General features: G+C 38.4%; 1 pseudogene; it reads left to right on the top strand.

The window, feature by feature from the left end:
• The first annotated feature begins 5,255 nt into the window (after positions 1-5,255).
• On the top strand, positions 5,256-8,156 carry LOC103285495 (small ubiquitin-related modifier 1-like; annotated as a pseudogene).
• Positions 8,157-8,380: the final 224 nt, after the last annotated feature.

Here is an 8,380-nt window from a genome sequence, read left to right as displayed (position 1 = left end):
CATCATGGCCAATGATCAAGTGGACCCCAGACACAATGGGTTGTACCTGGGAACACAAGCTAAGCTAGCCAGATGCTGGACTGAACTGGATATTAATATGAAACAAAACTCTGGATAGTGGCTTTGATTCTAGCTCTGCTGAAAACAAAATGGTACTTTTCCAATGGCAGGATAGAGAGAGATGGGACCTGGAAGGAAACTGCCTTAATGTTACCTCATCAATAAAGCTTTCCGTGATACCTCACCCTCTCGTGGGGGGCTCAAGAAATTCTTAGTCCCACGGGACCTCAAGAGCTCCACTTCCATCAGCAACAGGGGAGGACACAGAAGGAACCCCACCAATAGCAATAGGATAGGATTCGTTTATTCCCCGTAGGAAGGACCCATAGCGAAGAACCTGGAGGAAGCAAATATTTTGGAAGCATAGAGCAACGTTATATGCTAATAGAGTCTCTCTGACTCTAAAGCCTGTGTGCCTAACCATTATATCACACTAATGCCTCTCAAAAGTTCTAACAGCCCTAACTGGTTTGGCTCAGTGGATAGAGCCTCGGCCTTCGGACTGAAGGGTCCCAGGCTCGATTCCGGTCAAGGGCATGTACCTTAGTTGCAGGCACATCCCCAGTAGGGGGTGTGCAGGAGGCATCCGATCAATGATTCTCTTATTGATGTTTCTAACTCTCTATCCCTCTCCCTTCCTCTCTGTAAAAATCAATAAAATATATATTTTTTAAGAGTTCTAACAATGTTTTGTGACCCAGAGCAAGTACTATTGGGCTTTAATTGCGAAATTTTCTAAGTGACCCAAAGGCAGTAACAATCAAGGCTAACAGTGATAGCTAAATTTTTCTCAAACTAGGTTGAGACAAAACTCACTTTGAACAGGAAGATTTAAGGGAAGGAGTTTGTCCACAATAATATGACATTTTTGCACCATCTTTAGAGCAAAAAAAAAAAAGCCAGAAAAATTATGTTCTTAAATGATGTTTTTCATCTTGAGAGATTACTTATAATTACTTATCATTAGCTATGATTTAAAGCAGTTAGAGAAGTATATACTCTATCCCTGTTATTTTTTAAGTTAAAAATGAAACCAGGTCTGTCATTTATATCGGCACAATAAAGTAGGATTTTAAGCAATTATACAGACAACTCAAAAAAACATTATATACATATGTTTCTTTGAATATCTATTAAATATATATGTATGTACCTTTTAAAAAATTACCATATAGCTTTTTTTCCTCCTCTTTATTCAACGGGATAAATTCAGCCTGAAGACCATGACTCTCAAATTTGTCTTTTAAAAGAAAGAAGTTTGGACTGTATGTTGAAGCATTTATTGTTTTTACTGAAACCATAGTTTTGGAGCCACAGTGTCTCAAGTTCCTCTCCCTATTTTCAATCTATCCAGGGTATCCTACCTAATAAAGATGGAACATGCAAATTGACCATAACTCCGTGACAAAGATGGCAGCACCCATAGCCAATAAGGAGAGAATATGCAAATTGAGGCGACAAGGTGAGAGGCAGAAGGTGGCTCTGGCCGGAGTGAAGGCGGAAAAGTGGCTCTGGCCAGAGCAAAGGCACTGCCAGCAGCCAAGGGAAGGAAGGCCTATTCTTGCATGACTCTTCATGCATCGGGCCTCTAGTAAAGTATAATGTAGACTCAAGAGAGGCAACAGGGGCCTGGGAGTTTCAGTGTTAAGATTAGAGTAAATTAAGTGGGCATCAGGTTTGGTGAACAGTTATCAGAGTATTATTCAGTTAATGACTATCAGAAGTAGGGATATGCAGGGATGAAGGTCACATTCAGAAACTGAGGGCTGAGTATCTCTCAAAAGAGTCTTTGACCATGTCTTTTAAGCCCATGAGATAAAGACTGGGAAGGAATTTGTTATTTAGCATAGTGGGAGAACTGATGTCCTAGGAACACAATCTACCTATTTGACCACATCAAACCACTGCTTTGTTGGTCCTACTTTGTTCTCCTGATTTCCAGTCTACAGTTCCTATTGACTTCCTGAATTTCCCTGCCTCCTTCCTTGTACTGATCCTCCTGGAAAAACAGCTTTGTCTCAAGGGCAATTATGCAGACATTTTATTTACTAACCTTTAATAATGGCTTCATCCTTATCTAAAACAATTTCTAAACTATAATTAACTAATAGTTTCTATAAATGGGCAATAAATATTTGGGATTTGATATTCTCAATAGGCTATTTAAGCTCCATGCTTAGTTCACTTATATCATAGATTGCAGTCACTTATTAGTAGAAGAAATGAGGTTTGTGGGAACAACTAGAAGTTTTGAAGATTATTCATTGGAAAATATCTCCTCCCTCTTAAAAGTCATCCCTTGGAGTCATTTTAAATGGTCAATTAGATTAATTCAGGGGACCATATTTTCTCTTTTTCCTAGATCAGCAATTCACAATGTGAATTTTTTGGCTTGTACATAGACTCATCATAAAGTAAAGTAGAAATCTGAGGTAATTATCCAGAAACTTAAAACCCTAGCATTCTCAAGCATATTCCAATGGAAATATTAAAAGCATTAGCATAACAAGTAACTGAACATTTTAATCAACAATAAATTCATTATGTGGAAATATTAAACACACTGGCCTCACAAATTCTTGACCTTGTGATTTCCAAGTAGATTTTCAAATATTATTTCCACAAGCATCCTCATTGCTTAAAATTACTTATTCTGCTATCTCAAAATGGAAATACCCTTTTCTGTCCATCACCTCTCATCATTACCTCTTCCTTTCATTTCAAAACCCTTGGCCCTTTCCTTTTCTTTAAATCTATTATATATACCAATATTCAGCTTGGATCTTATGACCAATTCCTTCTAGTTTAATATTAATAGCAGCTCAAATGCTCTCTCTCCTCTTAGCAAAACTACAGTGTAATGTGGGTCTAGACTAGGCAACTTCTGGGCCAAGTTGTCTTGATGGTGACAGTATGAAGGTGACAATTCATTTAGTACAGGAATCCAAAGCTCTTGCCAGGAGAGGATGTGATCAGTAAAGATTTTAAAAGCTACAACCTTGAAGATCTAGGGCAATTATGCAGACATTTTATTTACTAACCTTTAATAATGGCTTCATCCTTATCTAAAACAAGGGCAGAAAACAAGAGAGAAAAGCTGAGAATATTTGGGCTCCTCCTATAAACTGAACTGAATAAGGAATAAATGAAGCCCTGAAGATTAATAGATTGGAGTGGAAGATTATGGGTCTTTAGCAGTATATTACAGTACTAGGTGATGACTTTATTAAAACCCCAAAGCCTGGGCTCCCCAGTCTTCTTTTATGTAAGTTTTCCAAAACTAAGATGGAGGATCAAATACATCACTCTACAGGCTGTTGAATAAGACCACATTCTAGTTTGCATTAAAATACCTTAGCTTGGTTTCCAACCCAAATTTATTGAAGGAGTAGGGTCTCTTGGTTGGGATTCTCCCCAGCAAAGTGTATCTGTTGCTTGTCTCCAGCACCTCTAGGTCAGATCTAGTGAACTATGCATCTATTATGGAGTATGTATGTGCATATATGCAGCACAGGGCATGAGACAAGGCTCACACAAGAGAGGGGTGTTCTTGTTCACAATTAAGTTCACAATTGCTAGACCCTCTCCTCCCATTTATAGTTAGAAGTGTCTCCTTTCTCTGGATCTTCCACACACACTTCTGTTTCCACAACTTGAATTGTTCTCAAATTGATCATTACAGCATAGTTGTTACTGAAGTTTCATCATTTAATTAAAGAGTATGTATACTAGCAAAATGAAATTTAAGTGTGAGAAGAAAGAAAATTGTTTTTATGAGTAGTTGAATGCCATGGAGAGACATCTTGATAAAGAAAAATAAATTAGGCATCTGTATTAGTCAAAGAAGAACAGAAGCAATGATATACATATACATATACATATGTATATACATATAAGTATATGAATATATACATATAAATACATCATACATGCATATATACATACATATCTCTTACATGTATTTATATGTATGAATGACATTTATTTTAAGACTAGATGTCCGGTGCACGGCATTCGTGCACTGGGGGGGGGGGGGGTCCCCCTCAGTCCAGCCTGCACCTTCATGCAGTCTGGGACCTCTCAGGGGATTTCCACCTGCCAGCTTAGGCCTGCCCCCCTGAGGGGTCCTTAGTGCTGCTGTGGAGGTGGGAGAGGCTCCCGCCACCGCTGCTGTGCTCACCAGCCATGAGCCCGGCTTCTGGCTGAGCGGCACTCCCACTGTGGGAGCACACTGACCACCAGGGGGCAGCTCCTGCGTTGAGCGTCTGCCCCCTGGTGGTCAGTGCATGTCTTGGCGACCGGTTAGTCTGCTGTTCAGTCGATTTGCATATTAGCTTTTTTATTATATAGGATATTGACTTGATAGTTATGGGAGCTAAAAAGTCCTAAGATTTGAGGTTGGCAAGCTAGAGACCCAGGAGAGCAGATGTGTAGTTCCAGTCAGAATCCAAAGCCCTGTAAGATCCAGTCTGAAAGTGAGCAGGGTCAAGATCCAAGAAGAAGCAGTGTATTAGTCTGAGCCCAAAGGACAGAAAAGACTAATTAATGTTCCAGCTCCAGGAGGCCAGTGAAGTTCCTTCTTACTCAGCCTTTTTATTCCATTCAGGTCTTCAATTGATTAGATGAGGTCCACCCACACAAGGGAGGGCAATCTGCTTTACTCAGTCTATCAATTTAAATGTTAATCTCATTCAGAAACACCCTCACAGACACATCCAGAATAACTTTTGGCCATTCCATGGCCCAGTCAAGTACACACATAAAATTAATTATCACAGGATCATTGTGACATTCATTTAAAAATTAGAGAATTCCAAAAATTTTTGAATCCAGTATAAGAAAACTTAGATGTGTGTGCATTATGTGAAAAGAGGATAAAGAATCTTTTGAATATGGTTAGATTCATATCCAACAAACAGGTCTGTGTTTTACATTAAAAATATTAAAGTGTAAATTAACATGTTTTAGGCTAAAATAAAATATATTCATACTTGAATATTTTCATTATTCTTTACCTTAACAGAATTTTTTTCAATTTACCCACGAAATGGTTGTTTCAGATAACATCAGTTAAGAGTAATTCTAGAGATGTGGTGTTGTGCTGTGGAGAAGGAGATGGATTTGTAAACCCCAGGGAAGGTTCTGCCTACCCGAGGCCGCTGCTGTGCGGAGATCCCGTGTGAAGCACCGTCACCATGTCTGACCAGTATGGAGATCCCAGGATATTCAGACTTATACCAACTCAGGGCCCACACAGAGAAAGGCAAAACCTTCAAGTGAGGACTTGGGGGATAAGAAGGAAGGAGAATACATTCAACTCAAAGTCATTGGACAGCAGTGAGATTCACTTCAATATGAAAATGGCAACACATCTCAAGAAACTTAAAGAACCATACTGTCAAAGACAGGGAACTCCAAGGAATTCACTCAGGTTTCTCTTTGAAGGTCAGAGAATTGCCGATAATCACACTCCAAAATAACTGGGAATGGAGGACGAAGATGTGATTGAAGTTTACCAGGAACAAACAGGGGGTCATTCAACGGTGTGGATATTCTTTCTATTTTCTTTTCTTTTCCCTCAATCCTTTTTTATTTCTAAAAAATATTTCTTTTGTAACCTGGTGTTCAAAATGGAATTGAAAACTGACACACACACCCCTCTTTAAAACATCTGGTAGTTTGAATTCTAGTACCCTTTATTCATTATTGTTTGTTTTCATTGTGCTGATTTTTGGTGATCAAGCCTCAGCCTCTTTTATAATGCCCTCTCCTTTTGAAATACTACGTGTGTGCACCGGGAGGCCACCTTTTTCAGAACTGTGCATTGTCAGGCTTGTGATAAATAAGGTCGACCAACGCAAGTGTTCATAATGACTTCTAATTGGCCCTGAAGATCTAGCATGTGATTGCTTCACTCCTGGACTATGACTTTCAGTGGGAGGTGGAAGTTTTTCAGAGCACTGAACTGTGGAAAAATGACCTTTTCTCAGCTTGAAGCTACTTTTAAAATCTGAATGTCTGGACCAAAAGAAGAGGAATATCAGGTTGGAGTCAAGATGACAGATAAGGTGAAAGTAAAGATTAACGCTAAAAATGGCTTCACTGAAGAGAAAGCATTTTAAGAAAAAAGAAAAATCTTGTCAGAAGATCCCAGAAAAGTTTTCATTTTCATTAGCAGTTAATTAAGTTATTCATGCAGAGAAAAAAAAAAGTAATTCTATTGCATTTGATCATAAAATTGGTAAGTACAGTCAAGGAAATGAAACTCATGAATGTCAGATTTATGAGGACAGCATAAATTTGCCTAAAAGGTACCTTTTTCCCTATGCATCCTACATATATACCAATTCTTACTATTAGGTGTTTTAAAGGTTGCTCAGAACCTGAAAATATCCATCATGGCCATTTCCAGCCTCCGGTAATGTCAATCATCTGATCACTCCTCTCTTACTAGTGACTGCTGAGCATTGTTAGAAAAAGTCATACAATGATGCCAGCTGGCATTACAACCAATCCATATTATCTAACATCTGCTGGCCTATCAAGACTGCTGGGCAATCATTTATCTCTAGTCGACTCTAACTCATGCAATTTTTATTATACATCTTTCCTGCTTTCCCCACTCTTACAATGTCTCCAAATCACTTGAGAAAGTAAAAACCATGTAATAAGAATTGCCTCCACCTTCCTCAGTTCAACCACAATATATAACATTCTTCCTTCTCTCTCATTTTCCTCCTCCTTCAGGTTTCTCTCTCTCCCTTGACATTCCCATTCATGACTATAAAATAACAGCACACAGGTCTCACTTCTGCATTTCCCCCAGTGTTATCACTTGACTACTGAGTGTCCTCAACTAGATTTTCTGCTTATGTTTTAAACTCAACACCTTTAAGTTCTTTAAGTTTCCTTCCAATTCTATAAAATGTTGTGGGTTCATCTGGACAGTTGTCTTTATTCTACATTTCATCTGCTCAGGTGAAGATAGGCGAAAGGATTTGTTTGTTTTCCCCTATCTCTGGCACTAAAATTCCATAATCCTTTTATTGTGCAGAGTCTAATACCCCATCAAATTTCCTCCCCAGGACTTAGTCCCATAATGCATTCATTTTGGACATCTCAATTATAAGCTTATTTCTATTCTAAAGTGAACTTGCATTTACCTGCAGCTCCAAATGACAAGCTAAATGAAAGACCTTTGCCAATAGATTTCTTATATGATAACCTATCTCCTGAGAGATTCTCCCTTCCCTTGAACAGGATCTAAGTCCAATTGGCACTGGTTCCCAGAAGGCCATACCTGCCAGCTGTCACCAAGTGCTTCCAGGTGGGCATCTGAGCTAATGGACAGTACTATCTGTTGGAGAAATTGGAATCCAATTACAGTAACTCGCAGCAAAAGCAATTCACCTTTCTTTCAGGGATGGAAGGACAAAATGCCAAATGCAGCAGGTTGCATATTTTTGCTCATAAAATACATAATTTGTCAAAATCATTTTTCTCTAAACACTTTAATGGAAATCCTTGGCAGCCTGTACACTAATGATTTACATATTAATTCAGTGCTCAGTTGTTCCATTTTATCCCCAAACTCTTTGCAACACTCAAGTAGTGTTATTCTTTTATTATGAATCACGCAACTAGGCTATTTTCCAAGGAAGAGTGTAGCTCTGTTTCATTGAGAAGTGCTCTGTGACTCTCCTTGGATGGCCTGGCTGAAACTAGTCAGGAGAGACTGGGTTGACTCTGGAGCAATTTTTAATAATCTACAAGTTGAATTATATAGACCCAGGATAAATGAAGAAAAATATTACAAAGCAAATGAAAAGAGGAATGAGGGTTTTCAAAGTTAAGAAATCTGTTCAATTTACTAAGAGTGATTTTCAGACTTTAAAATATTGAAATATCATTTTCTTTAGATATTTAAATTTTTTTCCTCAAATAAAATTTTAAATTTTTACCTCACTCCTTAATGGCAGGGGCAATTTTACGGCCAAATTAATAAAATAATAGGGAAGAAGAGGAGATACGATTCAAGAGTAAAAGAAATCGCCTCCCGTTATAATAGACAAGGAGTGCAGGTGCTTGGGCTCTGAAGTCTATCTGAGGAACATTAGTGGCCAGATTAAAATTCATATCACATCACGAGTTTGTTTCTACTGAAAACTGCTCGGCTTGGCTTCATCTGATATGTTATCAGCCACATTTTAAGTAGGACTCCTCTTACCTTTAAGAATGTGATAATGCGTCCTATTTAGCCATCAAACTAATTTTGTGTTTTGTTTAACCCTTCAGACCTCTATTGCCAGAAGGGCAGGGA

This window comes from Eptesicus fuscus, chromosome 7, assembly GCF_027574615.1.
Source record: "Eptesicus fuscus isolate TK198812 chromosome 7, DD_ASM_mEF_20220401, whole genome shotgun sequence".
Taxonomy (NCBI): Eukaryota; Metazoa; Chordata; class Mammalia; order Chiroptera; family Vespertilionidae; genus Eptesicus; species Eptesicus fuscus.
Note: the sequence above shows the minus strand (reverse complement) of the source record. Positions and strands in the feature narration are given on the sequence as shown.